The sequence below is a fragment of the Pleurodeles waltl genome, chromosome 7 (assembly GCF_031143425.1).
Source record: "Pleurodeles waltl isolate 20211129_DDA chromosome 7, aPleWal1.hap1.20221129, whole genome shotgun sequence".
Lineage (NCBI taxonomy): Eukaryota > Metazoa > Chordata > Amphibia > Caudata > Salamandridae > Pleurodeles > Pleurodeles waltl.
In genome coordinates, this window is record NC_090446.1 from 108,217,986 (window position 1) to 108,239,264 (window position 21,279).

Here is a 21,279-nt window from a genome sequence, read left to right on the forward strand (position 1 = left end):
AGGTGTTGCCCAATTTCAAGGACTTTCCCCTGAAATTTACCACCTACTCTGAACCTGTGGTAACAAACTGAGGGGGCACAGTTGATATTTTTGTGGATTTTTGTAAGTAGTTAGCAGGGGCTGTCCATCAAGCCAGGCTAGTCTATGATGTTGAAGAACGTTGAGTTGGGTACCAGCCTAGAAGAGCCTCCTCAGGCCCCAGGGCTCTACTCTGCTTAGTGATTTTACCAAGTACATTTCAGCACCCGATAAAGTTGGACACAATTTTCCCACAAAGTCCAGATGCGGGATCACAATACCACTTATTCAGCCACCTTGTATTGGGCCCCTTAGTACTGAAAAGCACCATACCATGATGACTGATCCATCATAACCTCCTACTATGGTGGCCGCTGTACGAAGCGTACTTTAATCTCTTTCCATGTATACATTTTATTGAATTCTTTAGCAGACCCTATTTTAAAGTGATGGTCAAAATCAGCTAATGCACAGGACTCCCAGTAACTATACCAGTAAGTGGCAAGTCATTGTTGCTTTGTACATTTAATACAAAGTTACTTAACTACTTGTATGTTCTTGACTATGCAGCTGCTTGCTTTCAGTTTTTTGTTGATATTGGTGTGTATTGTGTAGTGCAAGCTTGCAGACGGGCTGTTGGAGGGAGGGTGGAGGCCTGACAGTTCCTACCTGCTAATGATATTATCTAAAAGCCTAGCATGAAATTAAGACATTACTTGCTACCTGAGTGACTAGAGACTCTCTTTTCTCTTTGACTTCTTTGGACCACATCTTTGGACAGTCTACATATTTTATACTCACTTGAAGATGATAATCACAATCTGCATAGACGATTCTCTGTGGAATCAATATTTGAAAACCTCTGTTGATACAGATACTTTAATCTGTTTCTGCTCACCTGGGAATTTCCTAAAAACAGGGGCGGCTACTCTGCAATGGCGCAGGAGCTTCAACCCCCTGGCCAAGAGCCAGGAGATGAAAAATAAAATGGTAGTTACACTATTGTTTTATTTTTCATCTGCTGGCTGAGCCAGCAAGTGAAGGGAGTGTCAGGGCTGGGCCATGGGAGGAGTCAGTGCACCTAAGTGTGCATGTTTTTGGACGGTCATCTCAGGCCGGCCAAACACACATGCGCACTTAGGTTTCTCCAACCTGGCTGTGTTGAACAGACGGGCTGAAAAAACTGCACAAACTCTGGGGCAAGGCCTGAGTGGCAGAACAAGCCGCTCAGACCAATACTGACGCCGCTTTCATGCTGGGTTTAGCATGAAAGCAGCGCCAGGATTGCTGGGGAGCCTGTGCTGATGTCCTAGTGAATGCTGGGACAACACAAGAAGAGGAGCGATGAGCAAAGCAGCAGGAGTCAGCGGGAAAGCTAAGTTAAAAAAATAATAATAATAATTGTTTTTCCCCATCCCCGTCGTCCCCCAAGGACCCCTTTGACATTTGCGGCAGCCGCCGCTGCCTAAACATGTAGTAGCTTTTTTGCACCAGCACAACTTGGCGAACTTCCCACCTTTTTTCCATTCATTACATTTCTGGGGTTTCACCATTTATCTTTACTTTTGACGTGAAAAGTTGTTCTTCACGTTCAAGATTATTTCCCTTTGGGGAATAGGGGACCAGCAAAGACCTCTGATACCTTGTTGTGTGAAAAAGGATGCTTTATTGAAACAGGTGCACATCACATCATTTTCTGGCGTCACGTCTTATAAAACTAAAACCTCACTATACACTTGATTAGCTAATTCCCCCTCTCCCCCGTCCTCTACAAGTGTCCCTCCCCCGCAACTTAAAATGAAAAGCTGTACCCCCTGCTTTGGTTTAAATTTCCTCCTTTGAGGCTTTCATCCTCCCATCCCATTTAACTGTAACTATTAAACCTGTAACTAATAAAAATTGTTACTGAACCTTAAACTGTGTGCCTCGTCCAGGCATGTTGCTGCCTACCCATTCCCTTTCTGTGTGGATCACCACTGCCAACAATGATAAACTTGGCTAACCCATGCCAATTTCTCTGCGTAAACCGCCTCTGCACCTGCCTCAAGCGACAAGAGTACATAATTCCCTCCCTGTGCACCTGTTCCAAGAAAAACTACCTCCTATGACTGATTCATCATGCCTGAAAAACTTTCTGATCCCTAATTTTCTAATCCCAGGGGTGGGAGGGAGGGGGAAAAACAGATCCTACACTACTACCAGCCAGAAAAACGTTTTACCTAAAATGGTGGCTGGTGCCTACAAAATGACCACCTATATACTATAGCGTCCAATGTAGTGGTACCCAACCTGTGGTCCGGGGACCCCTGGGGGTTCACGAACCCTCTCAGGGGGTCCGCGACTGCTTATAAAATAAATAATATTAACACATTAGGTCCACAGTTTTTAGTAATGACTCAGTGGGCGGTCCCCAGACTCCAATAATGATTCAGTGGGGGTCCCCGGGCTCCAGTAATGATCAATTGGGGGTCTATAGAAGTCAAAAGGTTGGGAACCACTGCACTATGCAATACGTTTATGCTTTGCAGATGCAACTGTGGTCGCAATCCACTGATCTGCTGGAGATTTTGAAAAGAGGGTATTAAGACATTTGTGAAGTAGAACCTGTCCCTTAGCTATAGCTTCCATCTTCTGAATGGACTTTCTCCTAATTATATTCACAGAATGTCCAATTTTATTTCTGAAAGCAGCTTTGTACTTTTAAGGGCTTCTTAAAAAAACATGACTTGCAGTGATTACAAACACAAAGATGCAGGTCAGCTGTCCCTCACAGGCTTCCCATCATGAATTCACAGCCATTCCTAGGGAGTCACAAATTGGCTTCTGCCACTTAAATATTAATGAGGCAGGAGTTTTCTGACTCCCTGCGAAGGGCGATTTGGCCCAGAAAGTGTGTATCAGTCACAGTGTAAAATGAAGTTCAGGTCTCAAACCAGTCTACAGTAAAAGAAACATGCTTGCTTTGAACAAACGGACTCTAGATCTTACCACCACCCATTAAACGCATCTCTATTGATCTAAGTCAGTGGTTCTTAATCATTTGACTACTGTAGACCCACACTTAGGGGGTTAATACAACTTTGGAGGAAGTGTTAATCCGTCCCAAAAGTGACGGCAAAGTGGCGGATATACCACCAGCCGTATTACGAGTCCATTATATCCTATGGAACTCATAATACGGCTGGTGGTATATCCGTCACATTTGGGACGGATTAACACCTCCTCCAAAGTTGTAATAACCCCCTTACTCATTACCGGAAATCTGGTAAAGTTGCTTAAGCATTTTCTACGATTTGAACACAGAAATTAGTTTACATCAAACAAATATACAAATAGTGAAATATTTTGTGTAATTCACAAACTATAAAAAAAATCAAAAGGTTGGAGCTTTTCTAAATTCGTTTTTTTAATTCTAAATGATGAAGCAATATTCTAGACTCTAGCATATCACTTACCTTTTAGCGCATAATGCAGGCTTTCTTTTTGTCCGTCCTTCACCTGGCCTCACTCATCATCTATACTATATTCTGTACGCTGTACTTCTGCTACTCCCATGAATCAAGCTGGGGGTACCAATGTCATATTTAGCCTCCAATTTCAAATTCCTTCTAATTTATAGAAAATGTTACAATTTTCAATGTTAAATTTAGTTTCATATGTATACCTTATCAGTTTGGTAATTTTATTGACTTTTCTAAGCAGTTGCAGACCCGCTGAGTAGGCATCATGGACCCCAACAGGTCCTTGTAAAACAGGTTAGGGACCGCCATATCATTAGCAGCCTTCAGCCTCCGTCCTTTTTCCCCAGTCATTGCTGGTGTCCCTCTATGACCCTTGTGTCTATCGCTCTTTTACTCTGTGATCCACACAAACACGACTAGAATAAACTACTGCAGTGTTTCTTTGAAAAAAGGTGAGTGCCAAATACGAACTTCAGGGATTGTGGCCTCTTGCAGCAGCTGGAATAGTTTCCCACATCCAGGAAGATCTACCCTTTTTTAAAGGTCTTCTATTTTTTTTTAGTTTGCAAATTTGTGAATCACTCAATTTTTCACAGTTGAAGACCCCTAAATATACCATGATATAAAGTGAAAAGTCTTGAAATAAATTGTGGGCTTGGTGTCCAAGGGGGAAGATCTGGAGGGCAGAGAGGGATTGTGTGGACAATTATCTTTCCCCATGGGTTTTATGGGAAAGGTGTTGAGTGAGCAGGTGCATATATAAAGAAAGTAATGTCGAAGTAAGATGAGATGAAGTCCTACTATGAAATGGAAACAAGGGGTGGCATAATAGCACTAACATAGCTTTTATGTAGGGGTTCATTCCAGAGTTTTTCTGTTTCTAAGCATTATAAATTAAACATTACTCAGTTGGACGGCTTTAAATTTATTAACCTCAAAGGAATCAATTGATGAGTAGTCCAATTGGCTTTGAATTTGAGGTCTGCAGCGCGTAACACTTTTCAGAAGCGAAGGGTTAGTTCGCTGAGCCACCTTTTCAGAGCATTGAACATGTGTTGCTAAGTCAAGTCCTACAGGTGAGATTCTTCAATGAGTCCATGTCAAGGCTGCAAGAATGCCCTGCACATCTCCAGGAAGGTTTGCTATTTAGCCCTGGAGAGGAAACTATCTTTTCCTACTGCTGCACGGTTCCTCGTTTCAGATAGCAAGAATTCGATTATGCTCATTAAAATAAAGAAATATTGTTGCTGCAGGCTTTGTGATATCGTCATTGGTCTACCACTGTTTTTTTTAACACTCCAGTAGTATTATTGAATACGTTTGACAAGCTAACCTTCCCTTGATGCCTAGCTTTAGAGAGAATTCGGCGTTTATGCCCTTATACCATTTTCGAACGACATACAATTTGCTAAATCAAAATTTCTATAATTGTCCCTAGGATATTTGCATTTAAGGCACTCGCAACTATAATTCATGCACCCTGGTGTGTTGCCTATTCCCGGTTTGCACTGTACTTTGAGAAAAGATTTATCACATGGGCACTTAAGCAAAGTTGAGCTCCTTTCAGCCTTCATATACAATGACGCTAAAAAATGTAACATGTTAAAACAAAATCTTGTGAGATAAAATCTGAAATCCCCAATAAAAATTCAAGTCAAATAAAACACATGGGCCTGAGCCAATTTGATTAGATTATGATGACTACTGGACTGCAATTTATCGAAGTCCTCCTGATGAAGCCTTCCTTGACGTTCCATAAAAAACTTTTACCTGCATTGTAGTTCTCGCCGCTACATTTCCTGGATTATGTAAAAATTCCTAAAACAATTTTTAACATAATTAATTCAGAGAATTGCCATGGCATTGCCTGAGGAAAGACAATCTGCCAGCAATTCCCTCAAAACGTGCGTTTTTTGGTTACCCACAATTTTCAAGCCAGTAAAGTAGAGACTGCAGCAGGGGCAAAGCTTTGGGGGTGGGGATGTTTGGGGAGTTACACCCCCCTAATAAATGCATTTTCTGATGAATAGTTGGGTGCAGTCGCTTTCAGTCAGATATGGTGAGATGTCTCCCGGATTTCTGTTGGGAGTTATGCCTGCACACACTAACAAAAAAAACACACACTTTCTCTTCTCTGTTTTGAAAGCCCTAAAAAATCTGAATTATTTTACAAAATATCGTGTTTGTCTCTCTTAGTCCTCCTACCAATTCACATTCCTCTCCCTTTCCACTGCCTCTTGATCCCCTCTTGTCATGTAATCTATTTTAACATTATATGCCAGAGTGATTGTCTGGAAATCTGAAGCCCCCCCCCCCCCAATCTTACTGACCAAGCTACGCCCTTGAGGTCCAGCTTAATTCTATTCACCGTGGGGACCAGGCCTATCTCAGAGTAGCACATAAAGGCTGGTGTTGATTGAGCTACTGCTAGGAGTCTACGCAGAAATTTGTTTCCTACCTGCTGAAGTTGACCGACGCCCTTGAACCCCCACACACCGGCTTCATAGACTGTCTGAGAGATGCACTCTCATTTATAGATATTAGCCAGCTCTTGTACGGGCGTATGCCTGAGTCTACTTGCAGAGCTAAATGCTGACTCTACGAGATTAGTGTTGGATAGCCCTGGTATTAAATAAATTGTTCCAATTTAACATAGAATCTAGGCAAAGCCTAAAAAGGTGAACGTTTTTACTTTAAAAACTTCTTTCCCCCCAGTTGAAATAATTTAGTTTTAACATTTATGGGACCTATACTCTTCACAAACAATTTACTTAGATTGGTTTTAATGTCCAATCCCCACCCCCATAAAACTATGAAAGGCCTCAAAAAGGAGCTGCAGACCATTTGCGGTTCTTGAGATTAAAACTGCAGCATCTGCATAGAGTAAAACTGGTAATGTACAGGATTTCACTTTGAGTAAGTCTTTTCCTAAATTGCACAAATAATGTTCAAGACCATTAATGTCAATAAGGAACAGTAAAGGGGCCAGCCTACAGTCTTGCCGGGCCTGTAATGAGGATTTGATTGCAGGGGAGAGTTCACCATCTATTCCATATCTAATCCTAGCTATTAATTCCCAGTGCAACCTTTGAAGCAAACCAATTAATGCCTGATCAAATCCCATCTTTGCCATAATGTGTCAAAGCTTCACCCAATTCTCCATGTCAAAGGCACAGGAGTGATCCATAAACACAAGATGAATGGATCACCTAATGGCCTTGACATATTTACCTATAATCAACCGGAGGGTCAAGCACTGTCCACTGTGCCTACCCCTGGCACAAACACACTGCACTCTCAACAAGGCCTGGTTCTCCCCCAGGCAGGCCTCGAGTTTGGCTGCCAAGACCTTGCCTAGTATTTTAAAAGCGCTATTCAAAAGAGAACTTGAGTTATAACAAGACAGAGAGTGTCCACCCCTTTTTTAAAACTGTGAACAACTACCGCTTCCCTCCAAGATGTAACAAGATTCCCCTTAACAGCAGCCTTAAAAGACATTTGTTAAAATAGGAGCCCAAAGACAATATTATCTTTGTAAAGATCCAGTAGCACTCCATCAGTGCCAGTGGCCTTACTTGGCTTGAGGGACTCTGATTAATAGAGGCAATTACATCCCTAACTTCTATAGTCTTGCTAAAGTTAGAATACATCTCAAAAGTACAGCCTGCTACTTCTCTATTTTCTGTAATAAGATCCCTATTTACTGGGTTGAAAACATTATTGAAACAGACTATCCATGCTGCAATGGAAATAACAAACACCAATGAAGGCTTCTCATACCCAGACAAAAAAGGGTAGTTAACAACCTTCCAAAAGGTGGCACTATCCCTCAATTTAACTGCCTGTTCTAACTCCCTGCATGCTACCTTCCTAAGCTCCATTTTCCTGGCCTCAAGGGTATCTTTGTAAAACCTCCTTGCACACAAGAACTCTTCCTTTGAGCATAGATTTTTGGACAATCTGATTTTATCTTTCATGAGCAGATGAGACATGATTGAACCACCCAAGTGGTGATGTCTTTTTAGAAGCTTAATTAAATATCAGCCCCTTAGCCATTGAGGTACATAAGGTATCAAAGGTTCCTACTATGTTCTCTGGGGATTCCTCGAAGGAGGCAGGTAATAAGATTGGTTGGCTATTATCTTTAATAAGCTTATACATAAAAACCTCCATATTTATTATGGCCCATTTTATCCTAATGCCATTTTAACATGAGTGGGTTAGTGGCAAAATCTCCTTCTGCTTTATAGCACTTTAAAGGTATAAATCGAGGACCAAGACAAGTGGATTATGATCACTTACACAAGAGACAACAATATTATATTACAGTAACCGCAGGGCCGGCGGGAGCCGCCGAATGACCGCACCACGGTCAAATGACCGCAGCGGCCATTCTGGCTTTCCCTCTGGGCTGGCGGGCGACCGCCAGAAGGCCGCCCGCCAGCCCAGCGGGAAAGCACCTTCAACGAGGAAGCCGGCTCCGAATGGAGCCGGCGGAGTTGAAGGCGTGCGACGGGTGCAGTGGCACCCGTCGCGATTTTCAGTGTCTGCTTGGCAGACACTGAAAATCTTAGTGGGGCCCCCAGGGGCCCCACGACACCCGTTACCGCCATCCTGTTCCTGGCGGGGAAAACCGCCAGGAACAGGATGGCGGTAAGGGGGTCGGAATCCCCATGGCGGCGCTGCAAGCAGCGCCGCCGTGGAGGATTCCCTAGGGCAGCGGGAAACCGGCGGGACACCGCCGGTTTTCCGTTTCTGACCGCGGCTGTACCGCCGCGGTCAGAATGCCCATGGATGCACCGCCAGCCTGTTGGCGGTGCATCCGCGGTCCCGGGCCCTGGCGGTAGTCAACCGCCAGGGTCGGAATGACTCCCTATAACTAGATCCAGGGACAGTAAAATAAAGTCAATCTGACCTGGCTTTTCAATAAATTTTCTTGTGGGACCATCAAGACTGCACATATTCAGGCCCAGCTTCACCACACACCTACACTCGCCTACTCAACGCCTGGAAACCCTCAAGAATGATAAGCCACACTCCACAAATCCACCTTACATTACATTACAGGAATACCTGCCAACATTTTCACAAAACCCATCATTGTGATGTGTATGGTAACATTATTTTCCAAACATGTCAAAATTATTCAAGCCGCTCGTGTTGAGGCCATAAATGTAACAACATCATAATTAAACTACAAGCAACCCCTCTAAAAAAAAGAACATCACAAAAGGTGGATGAGATCTCTTATTAGGTGCATCTTATATGTGCAGACTTTTGTACTGACTGATGACATCTGTCATTAGATCAATTTATGCTATAGTATGTTATTTTGTATTTTTATGCTCTGTGTGTTACCGTGCTGTGGCCTCTTGGTGCTGTGTGCTGCTGGAAATTCGAAAAGAGTCTTTCAGAACAATGAGGACACCACAGGGCAAACAGACTGCAGAGTAAGTTGGCTGTCGTGGAAGGGAAGGTCTATGCTTTAATTGTTTTATGTAACTAAGAAGAGCATGAGATGAGACAGGTTTTAGGAAGGAGGGATTTCCAGAAGCAAAGGTGCATTGTGAGAATGGTCATCCAAACAGGTAGAATCTGTTGAAAGAGTATACTATGGGAAGTCATGTAGAGAAGGATCAAAGGGATGTTGATTAAGAATAGCCAGTGGTAGCTACTCTTGGTTTGCCTTGTAGTATCACGCACACTGTCCTTGCTTCCCATGTTCTCAGGAGTAATCAAGGTAGCAGCAGGCCGAAAAGATAAAAAGTTCACCTATGCTGTAATTTTACTCTTTCCACTTCTCCTGGTACTTTAGTAGCTATTACAAGGCTATCAATATCCTAACAGAGGGAATATGGGGAACACATCTACTGTTTTTGATGGCCAAATAGTGTGTTATAACTTTTGCTACTCTTGGCATTTTGATGAATTATTGTCAGTGGTGGTGTTGAGCGAATTTCATTAGTGTGATTCTGTGTCTGGACTAATATCACCAACACCTCTGAAAATGATGCTAAGTGCCTTAGCCGTGACTCTTCAGCTGAAGAGCACCCACTACAGAGTATAAGTGATGTCAGAGCAGGATGCAGTGGTCTGCATATGAGGAAGCTTGGTAGTTACAGGGATACCCTTTTGAGGACGCTCAAATAGGAAAGGATGCAGGGTATTTGTAGGCTCCTTTTAGAAGAAGAATATGATAAAAGAATATTTGACTCAGTCGTTGGTAGAGACAGATCCTGATCTCAGTGCTGCTTTGCAGAGCCATGATGAAAATAGAGGACATCTGAACTTCAAGTTGTCACAGTTTTGGGCGGGTCTGATCAGGACTCTGGTTGGGGCACCCCATGAAGTCACAGAATATCCCAAAGAGGTCGTGTACTGGGGCCGAGGAGCAGCTAAAGGCGTACACGGGAAGGACAGCTATGGACAGGCACAGGAATCAGGAAAGTAAAAGCAGACCAACCCTTGTGTGAACAAACAGGAAGTGGATTACTAATGGACAAACACACTGGGGTTGTACACAGGGTAGGGCGCAGAACCTCCCACAGCAACAGGGAATGTCAATGCCTCTGTGCAGTTTGCTCTTACAGATAGTCACCCCACCAGCCCCATAGAAAGGAGGCAGCAGAAGTGATTCTGTCTCTGGACCCTAGAGCACCAACAAGGATAGTACTTACATACACAAGACAAGCTCTTGTGGCTCCAGCTGGAAACAGTGGCGATTCCTGGAAAAACAGCAATAGCACACTGTCACTGTTAGGCACGAATGACAACGTATAACACTAGACAAGGATGGGGGCTGAAATTGTCTCCTGGAGACCAGGAGCCAACCCCAGTACAAAGGAGGACACTCATACACTGGTGAAGACTGATAGAACACTTACCAGACACAAATACCCAAGAAGAAACGGAAACAGAAGGAACAAACTAAGAAGCAGAGAACAGGCTCAGGCTGAAGCAAAGGCAGAAATAGGACTGGAAAACAGGGTGCAAACGTCTGGCTGGAACAAACAGAAACAGTAATGGGAAACAGAGAGCAGGCTGGAGCAAGCAAGGACAGGGCTGGATACAGGGAGTAGGAATAGGCAGAAAACAGGACTGGGAAACAGAGAGCAGGCTCTGGCTGGAACAAGCAAGGACAGGGCTGGAATTCAGGGAGCAGGAATAGGCAGAAAACAGGACTGCGAAACAGAGATCAGGTTCAGGCTGAAACCGGGCAGGAACAGGACAGAGAAACAGGGAGCAGGCTCTGGAAGAAACAAACGGGTACATGGCTAAGAGATAGGGGGCAGACTCTGGCTGGAACAATCAGGAACAGGGCAGAGAAACAGGTAACAGGTTAAAGCTGGAACAGGAACAAGACTGGAACACCATCCAATAAGGGGTCTGTAACACAAAGAAATCAAACTCCAATGCACAACGAGGATCTTGAGGCCATGGTTGCTTATAAGCAGTTCCAAGCTGCAGAAAACCCCAGGAGGAATCACATGACTGGGCTACACAGGAGAGGCCTCAGGTGTGTGTAGTTTCAGACACTCGCAAGTCCTGGAGGAGAGGATCCAGTGAAAAGGAGCAACTGGACTTTTCCCATAGAAAACAATGTAAAACAGAATCCAGGCTTTCCTGACTACCAGGCTGTGCATTATGGGATTTGCAGTCCCAGGAAGCAAATGTAATATTACAAAAGCATACGGTGGCGAAAAGAAAAACAAACGGGAGTCAGCAAGGGACTGTAGATAAGTGTTCAAGGTGATTCCCAGGCTACCGACTGTCCCTTTACAACGCCCCCTAGAGATGGGACGACAGAGTCGTAACACAAGGTTTCTGCAACATTTAAGTCAAGGGCGTGGCTTAGAAATATGCAATGGGATGTTCAGTGGTTGACGGGCTGAAAAACCCAGAATATATTCTTAGCTGCTCATAGACAGGGACTTAGTGAGTAAGGATTCGATTCATTTAAATGTCTGCCACAAACCTTTGCAGTTTCCAAAAACGTTGCACTTCCTAAAGATTGCAAAGTTCAACAAATTCCAAATGTCATCAAATTGCAAACCTCACCTGTGTGTAAAATTCTTGCAAAAACAGTTTTGGAGAAAAAATGTCTCATGTTACATTTTTGTTAGAAAATTCTTTTGCAAAAGGTGGGTTTTTTTAATTCTTTTGCTGAGTGTTTTGCAGTATCTTTTAAAAAACTGAAACCTTTATGAATGCAAAAATGTATTTACTTCACAAACTTTGAAATGAGGGCATCCCTATTTGAGTCCCTCTGCTTCTTTCATTAGCATGGTTAGGTGAAGAACCTCTGTATATCATTCTTTCAAGGGAGCATTCATTTTGCATGAGAGGGGGGCTCATGACACCAACCCCTGCCTAAACATTTGGCATCCTTCGCATGACAGGACTAGGTGAATTCTGGGCCTTTCAAAGATTGTGCAGTTTCTAATCAGGATGACAACCTTTATTCCTCATCCACTTCTTTCCTTCCTGGTGCGGTGTATTTGAATGGCAGGAGGTAGAATTCCTGCCTTTAATAGTGCATGCTTACCAATAAATGTAGCATCATTTTACTCATTTCACAGCATCTCTGCCTCTCGCATGTTACCACCTCCTCGGATTTTTCCACTTTTTGGTTTACGCATACAGGTTTCCTCCATCACACTGCTAGGCGCTGCTCCTTCGTTACAAGATAAGGTCACATCTATGGCACATCTATGGTCACTCATGCACCACACACCAAGACACTTCCCACATAGGATTGCAATAAACACAACACTCTACCATCCACACACTCTCAAAGCTAAGTGTGCTACCTGTCTGAAAATGAGGTTTTATGCCTCACAATGGAATATGAAGTGCTATATAGAGGCTGCAGCACAATAATTACAATTTGCGTTTTGTTCTGGCTTAAGACTGACATTCAATGACTTAGTTTACTCTGGCATTAATACATGTTTTAGGACCAATAACTTTGAGGAAGCATCCTTGTTTCAGATCTTTAGAAGCATGCAAAATTTGGCATCATAAAGAAATAGAGATAATGAAAGAGAAAACTTGGATAGCAACAAAAAGGTCCAGAGGGGAAGAGAGCCTTAGGGAATAGAAAAAGCAGGTCTGGGGAGAGGGAGCGAAGAAGAGACTGAAAAGACTGATTAATGAGAGCGTCATGCGCATTGCTGAAAGGCGGCCTGCCTGGGGTACTGAAAGCTGATAAGGCTTTTTTGGAACTTTTCAGTGGTCTATGGGGAGCTCTGCTACACTGCAAAGATTGCTAGTTTTTTGCTTTGTCACCTCTGTATGAAAAGCATCACTTTTAGGACAAAACGGTGTATTTTTCGAAAACAGTGGATGTTCTTCTCGTGTGTAGTGCCATTGTTCATCAAAAAGGGAACGGTGGAGAGAAAAAATCTGCAAATCCCGATTGCATTTTCCAGCATCGCTGGGTTTATTGTGAGAAGAGCAAAACATAAAACACTTAAGCTGCTTATTAAGTGTTATTTTACAGAGGAATATGTGGGTGAGTACACCGTGACCTATGTGGCAAGTAGTTTGATGATAAGCAGAAATTTAGCTCCGTTTGTTTTGAGGGACCTTCTGCAGATAGGGAAAATACATTTGTAAAAGACTGGACTTTGAAACTTCTTACAAAGTTATTGTATGGAGGCATGTAAGAGTGCTTTAATGTTACTTATGTTTTCAGAGAGTGCTCCGTAGAGTCACTGCTGTTGTTTAGCTGTAGGGATGTATGGAATGAGGTCAGAATAAAAGAAAGTGAAAGTTCTCTGCGCATATAGTAATGCCTACCGAGCTTGAAGTTGATTTAGTCCCAGTTTGACAGGTATGAGCCTTAATTCTGTGTTGTCTTTCCCATCCTAGTGAGAAAAGTGCACTTTGTGGTTTGAGATATGATGGTGAGATACGGGTTTCGATCCTCCCTAAGATGCCCAATTGGATTTTTTAAGATCTGCTCCAACTTTTGTAAGTGGATCAATTCTCATCAAGCAGGTTACCAACAACAGAATGGACCGGAATGATCCCAAACCCAACTTGGCCAAAATATGAGATGAACTTGATAAGAAGGCACACAACACAAACTCGTCCTCTAGTTCCCTGATATTTATATATACCTGCCAGGCAATGAGCACTGATACCAACTGAGAAGATAGGTGAACATCCTTGGCACAGCCCTTCAGCCTCAGCCCTCAATAGCACAACTTGCTAAATGTAGCACACAGGCGGTCATAAGAAGGACACTCTAACTCGCCCTCTCTGACAGCACATCTCCACAAACCTGGTCAGACTCTGATCTTCAAGCGAAGCTTCCGAACTCCAAGAAAAGCCATCTCCAATTACTAGCCCCTATGGATTATGGCATTTGCACCCCCCTGTTTTACTTACCCCTGGATTATGGCATGCGCAGGTTAGATACAATCTTCTATCAGGAGCATCCAGCTGGATGCAGATAAAGAAAAATGAAGACGAAGAGCATTATTCAGAATTTGTCAAATGGGATACTGTCCCATAATTGTATTGGATTTCCCATCCCTTATTTTACAAGTGCATTATAGCCCATGGCATCTGCAATATGGCAGATGGAATAGAATATCACTCTGACAGAGTATTCCTTCTGCCAAAATGTAAACAACACTACTTTTTATCTTCTTGCTGTACTTTGAATTCTAACTTCTGTGATATTTTGTGAGTATTTAATGGTTATTATCATTTTCGTAGACCACAAATCATCACTTTGTTGTTCGCCCCTTTAAGAAGGTGTCTGATGCTTGGATATTTATTGATCTTGAAAGGGGGTAAGTAAGTGGAGAATGATCAAAATTAATTTCCTTGTAATAGTATTTTTATTAAATCAAGCAGCTTTAGATTTGATGACTGTTTTGGGGTTGGACAGGATACAGGAGCGAGAAAGGGAGCTATCCAAAAAATCTCAAAATGAGTTACAAAATAGGATTCATTGCTGAGTGTTGAACATGAAGACCTGGGTTTGAATGTTCATTTCACAGATGACCAAACATTCATGTGATTCTGGGCAAATTGTTTTATTATCAGTTTATTTCCCTGAGCCTTACATTGCATATTTTTGTAATGTAAAAACAAAGTGGATTTAGAGTTTGGAGGAGAAGGTACTCTGTCAGGTTTATGACTACAGATTAAATTTACTTCATCAGAATGAACCTTTGTTCACCAACCCCAAGAACTATGGGCAGTCACAGCTAAGCAATCAGATCATCGGTTCTTAGGGCTGTCAGAGCCAAACCATCAAACAATCGGTTCTATTTCGATGGGGGGTTGGGTTGCTTTTTTATTCTACTGTCCCTCACCGCCAGGTAAATTCTGGTGGTGAGGGTTAGTAAAGAAAGTAAAATGTCCCCCAAATAATGAAAGAAACCTCACAAGGTGTGGAGTTCTTTTTTTTATTTTTCAAAAACAAATTCCCAATTCAGGAATTACTTTGGGAAAAAAAACTTAGGAAAAGTACAAAGGCTGGCAGCTCATGTTTCACTGATTAGGCCATCAAACTTTTCCTACATTGACAAGAACTAACATGTTGTTGGATTCTACCTGTGTATTCAATGTGTACATGAGCCGGCCCGTATCTCTAAATTCGGAGGGTGAAGTAAAAGCAGGATGCTGGACGTAAAGTCCTCTGCCACCCTTTCTGCCTTTACTCCATCCCCAAACCCTGAAGTCCCAAGTGTCCAACTTGCTGGCTAATACTATTCAGTGGTTAGCTCCAGTGTAAGGGCCTAAGATTGTCCAGCAGCCCACATCCGAATGCCAGTGCTACTAAATACCAAGGCCCACATTTAAGGGGGTGTAGCACCATTCTAATGACAAATTAGCATTATTTTTTGTGTGCTAATGTGGCGTTAGACGGCCAAAAACGCAGCACCATGTTTAGAAAGTGGTGCAATGCATGCATTGCGCCACTTTGTAACCCTTTGTGCTACATGATGCCTGCCCCAGGCATAATGTATGCGAAGGGGGCATTCTCCCGTTAGGGGGGCTGAAAAAATGATGCAAAGAAATCCAAGAGATTTCTTTGCGTCATTTTTTTGGGCACTTTTAATGCCTGCTTTGAGCAGGCGTTAAAAGGAGGATCCCATTGGTTACGATGGGCCTCTGGGTGCTTTGCAGGATTTGCTTCAAATTTCTTTATGCTAATCCTGCAAAGCGCCGAACTAGCATCAAAAAATCTGATGCTAGTTCCCTACATACCGCCATGGTGCGCTGTATGTTAAATATGGCGCACACATGTGCGTGTTAGGGGGGCACTTAGAGACGCAATAAAAGAGGCGCTGCACTAGGTGCGGCGCCACTTTTCATAAATATGCCTCCTAGTCTGCCTAGTCTCCATTTCATCTCTTGCTTCTTTCCTCGACCACCTCCACCAGGTCAGAATCTGATGAGGAAACAATATGAGTTCAGGTGTCCACCACCTGCAGCCACTGGGGCAAGTTAAGCAATGACCGTGCTCATGGTTGGCCAGGTACCTACATAGCATTTGCCTTGAAGAGGGGTAGCTAATCTTAGCCCCTTGACACTCCTGACAAGTGGGATTGGTTTGGAAGGTGCGCTACCATATTGGCCACCGTGATTGGCTCCCGTGTGCCTTTGCTGGCTGGGGCAGTGGTTGCACTCATATGCATGTTACCCCTCACCGCGTGCAGACCCCAGCAGCACCACCAATATAATTCTTTGATGTAACTGGGGAATGATGGGCCACGGTGCATGTAGATGTGCCGTCCAGCAGTACCACTAAGAGGGGTGTTGTTAAGGGTGTGAGATTTAGGGTTTTGGTGAATATGGGGAAGGGCCAGTAGAAAGAAAAGGCCATTCTTGCTTTGCTGCAGGCGTGCCACAGAGGTACCCTATCAGGCCTATGAAAAGGGCTATGCGAAGGCAAGCGAGACCCTAGAAATTAAAATGAATCAGAGGACGGGTAGGTCCAAGCAGATGGCTTGTCTTGAGTGTGAAGAGAAGAGACATGAATAATGTATCAACAGAAAGATATAGTAAATACTTTTTTTAGGTGAAAGGTGCTGCCAGAGTTTTTAGGTTTGACATGTCATAATATGCAAACGTTTTCACAAACGATGTCATTTCGGGTGAGAAATGTTGCTTGCATGAGCCCATGGATGCACAGCCTGCTCTAAGAAGGCTGTTTCTCTGAGCAGCTACTGGGGGTTCTCTTTGCACGTCCAAATTTGCCTGCGTCATCTGTCCGAGAAGGCCGGATTCAGAAATGGTTTGCGCCGCCGGCGCGTGCCACCTTCGCACAATCAGCTCCAGTAGTGAGCGCTATTTACTTGTCCATCCTTCACTCGCTCACAGACATAAAGGCGCATCTCCCACCCTAAACCTATGGATTATTGGCTCAGTCAGAAATGAAAAAAAAAGAAGGTTGCTATGCGACCGGGAAGGGGTTGCCATGGTGCTTCCAAGTGGAGGAGCAGAGCCAATAGGTGGCGTGCAGCCCATGAATGGCGGGTCTGTGCAGGAGGGGTGGGGAGATGCTCAAGCATGCGTGATGCTGGGCGGGTGCCCGCGGGACGCGGCAGAGGGCCCCTAAACACCTATGAATATGCATGGACCCGATTAAAGCGAAGTCAATTAAATACTTGACTGCTTGATTTTTACTAGATCCCATTCTATCCGTCCCATTGTACAGCCTTGGGGCTGTTGTCCGACTGCCGCCTGCTTTATTCATTCCTGTTTTTTTAATAGATGGTAATATTGCGGGCTCAATATACATGTTTTATAGACCACGAAAAGATGAAAAGATGAGTCGGCCCATCTGGAATAGGAACACCTGACTTGGAGGTTATAGATACTTCCGTATAGTGCTCAACCCTCTGAGCTACCATCTCTAATTTTCTCGCCCACTACCCTATTCATCAGTTTTCTGTTCTATTTTTTCTAGGTATCCTTTGACCCCCCCATTCGCTTCTCTATCTCCTTTTTCATTAATTATTTCTCTCTTCTTTTCACTTTCCATTTTCTCTCCATGTTGTTTCTGCAACGAGTTTCACTTGCAGTATTTATTAATATCTGACCTCGTCGTTTTGCATCTCATTAAATTTCAATTCATCTTTGACAAACACATGTTCCTTGAGTGATCTCTGCTGCCACTGAACTTTCTTCTGGTGCTTGATTAATTCTCCTCCAAAATCACAATTGCTCCTCTGGTTCGGTTCAGCATCTCTCTCCCCCATCTGGCCTGTGATGAGCGGCCCTTTTCTAATCCTTTCTGCCCTCTATATGTTATTCACTGTTTTATTGTTTTAGGAGATTTGTAAAGCCTAAGAAAATTGGGATACAGGATGTGGTGTAACCACCAGAGATGCTGACTTTGAAACTGGGGAACCAAGTTCAAGTTATGGCCTTTGCTCAACATCCTGTGATTCTGGCCAAATCACCAAATCTCCCCTGCCTAAAAGAAACACACAGAAAAACGTGTCCTTGTGTAATGTAACTGGTGCTCTTGTAAAGCGCTGCTATATAAAACCTCAAGAAATAATATAAATACTGCCCTCAAAGCAGGCAGAAAGTTCATGCAGCTAAATTTCCCAACCTAGTAGAAAGAGTACAGGTTCACGTGTAGTTGGAATCCATGCCACAGCAAGCTGTGACCCAACTACACTAAATTACCAGGTGTAAATTATCAGATTGCCCTGTGGTTGTATACCCTTAACTTAATACAGCCTGAGCTGCTTGTCACTACCAATTACCCTATTATCAGCCCTGTCTGTCATTTCACAACTCCCATCTACGCAGAGTGGGAGAAGGTGTCAGATGCAGAGGTAAGAGGAGAAAATCTGTAAGACTGAAAGGAGCCACCAGGTATGGGGATGGGGTGGGGAGATAGAGGGTCATGTGAGCTACCACTGTTGAGGAATTCATGAGGTCTGGGCACTGTTGGTGACACTTGACAGCTGTAGTAATGACTACCACAGTTGTTACATGTACAATATTCAAGAGCACACATTAGAGAGAACATCACACAAAGATATACCATGGGATGATAAGTAGGATGGTATCATTCTGCTCACAACTAGGGATGGGCGTAACTGGCGTTTTTCCCTCGAGCATAATTACTTATTACAGCAAAACTTCTCATCATTATGCATAATTCTGTGAGAAGCGTAATCCAGCCCTTAGCTCTACTTTCTAACTACAACATGCACCCTTGGCATCCAAAATGGGCCTGAGGATACATTTTGCGCTAAGAAAATAGCACTTCAGTGCTACAGGACACGAATAGTAGTAGCCAGTAGCCTCACCCTCAGATCATTATTCCTGTGCTCCTGTGGTAAGATTTTTGCCCCAAATTACTCTTAATTACTCCAGCCAGCTTAATTGTGTAAATTCGCACAAAGTAATACGTAATTACTCTGGCGTAATTAAAATTTCTCCAGACCTATTCACAAGAACATACTTTCGTAACCAAAAGTTTGTTAGCATAACGTCACATTAACAACTACAGGAGCATCCCAGAGCAAATACCTTCACTACCTAACTATCACACAGATACATGGCACTGGGTATACGTAGTGAATAAGAAAATATGCGTTAGCGCTCTGGGCTCATCCTGCAAAACCACAACCCACATAGCCTCTTAATTCAGATGAGTCAAATAATAGGGGTTACCAGCCCCACTGGAACTGTAAGATTTGTGAGAAATCGGCAGGTCACCGAATTTACAAGCAGTCGAAATCTCCAGGTGAACATCCAGCCACTTAATTTTGAGGGCCGGCCCTTATTCTTCTGCCGCAAGCATTTCCTGCGAGCACAAGACACATATGAATAAGACAGAGGAAGGAAAATACAAAAAAGCGTCATAAAGGGAGAAAGCAGAAAGCTGCAAGAGTGAGCTAAAGGAGCAGGGAATGGCTATAAATGAATTGAAGAGGCCCAAGATAGCTTCAGGATTACGCTGCCTCAGTATTCTGTGCTCGCTCACTTAATTGCAACAGCTGCTAGTTTCAGAGGAGGGCTTTGAGCACCGGCACATTTTTATTTACAAATTAAGCACTGGATACAATAACTTAACAAATGCACCCTTCAAACACATCTTCATACATCCAGTTGAGACATAGGTCAGTGGTGAAAACCTCAGAATTATTTAGAAACTCATGCCTGAAATGTCAAGTGCTTTGCACTTCCACAAACAGTGATGCACGGTGCAGTGTTTAAGAGCAAGATAACTATCAAAACTCAACATCAAGATTGCAGTCAGGTTAGCAGAATTGCCATCCATTGTGCCTGCCAGTGTCAAGATCTTAGCTAAACTCTTTGGCCCATATTTATACTTTTTTAGCGCTGCATTTGCTTCATTTGTTGACACAAAATCAGTGCAAACTTACAAACTACGATTTAATATTAATGACCTTAAATAGAAGGAATTGGCTATGTGCTTTACTAATGAGAGACACTTTCATTTTTGTGCCCAGGTCTATTTTTTCCCAGTCCAGCCCTGGTGCAGGCAAGAGCATTGTATTTGGTGTGCAAGTTATGGTTTGTGTATGGCAAAATTGAAAGCCAAAAAGAAAAAAGAGGAAACGCCATTGCATGGTACCCATGAAATTGTGGGGTAATATCTAAAAAAACATGGAAAGCAAATGTGGGTTTTGTTTCAGTTTAAGCCCTCAGGAGGTTCCACCCAAAATGACATTGCCTGATGTCCTGTTACTACCTTGCAGTCAGTGTCACCTTCCTGTCTCTCCCAGGGGGGGGTTGAGAACTCCCTACAGGTTCCTTTTGAAACACCCCCACCCAGGCGGGCATGACACAGAGCCAGAGATGCAGAGGCGCGGGCAGCCTTGTAGACATACCACAGAAAAGTGCCAACTTGACAGTGTCCCGCGACATAGATGGTCTTAGTGCAGCGCCCTAAAACGACTACTACTAATAATCTTGAGTAAATGGGGGCCACGCAACATGTGTGAGATATGACCTCCTTTCGGAATTCCGACTATGACCCCAGCTGTGAAATTCCGAAGTACATGTAACTTCTCCAAGGTGGAGTTAGAGATGTTGGGAGATTTTCCGGTTTGTGCCTCCTTCTTCTTTCTCCAAGCAAAGCGCCTAGAGACTGCACTTTATTAACGCAAAGCACTTTACAAAGACACAAAATAATAAATGCGGTTTTACCTCCGTTAGCTGAGCATTTCTCCCTTTCAGATCGTTTCATTTAATTTCTTTTTAAACTGCCAGTTCATTGCAAGGCCCTGTGGGATTTAAATCATCCGCATCAACAGGGAATTGATTACAGGAGCTTTTAGCAAAGAAATGGCTTTCCGCAGAATGAGCCCCAAGAGGTCCTTCCAGGTCGATTCTCTCCATGGATTCTGGAGGGAGCTCCATCTTTGCTTTCAATTTTTTTAAATTATTTTTTCTTGTAGCAAAAACTGATGCTGAACCCTCTCCAGCCAGTAATGTCACGGCAGCAGGGTTCTCTTATTGTGACTTTACAGGAGGGTCGCCCTCTTGTCCTGGCCCCCTAGAGTGGTGACCGCTGCCAAGGGACAGAGAACGACAGCACCAATCAGAAAAATCCTGGCGCGTTGCCATGTGGTCCAGCATCCCCCACACCCCCCCCACTCCAGAATCCTAATGATCTCATTAACAGATGAGTGTCTGGTCCGGAAAGTCGTTTTTCATTAAGAGATCCTTCTTTGAGTAGAGGGTCAATGGATGGTCTGCCGGCAGAACAGTAGCTACTGCCTGGTCTGTCTGGTCTTGTGGAGCATTAGCAGAGCCACTGGAATTATGTGATTCTGCAGCT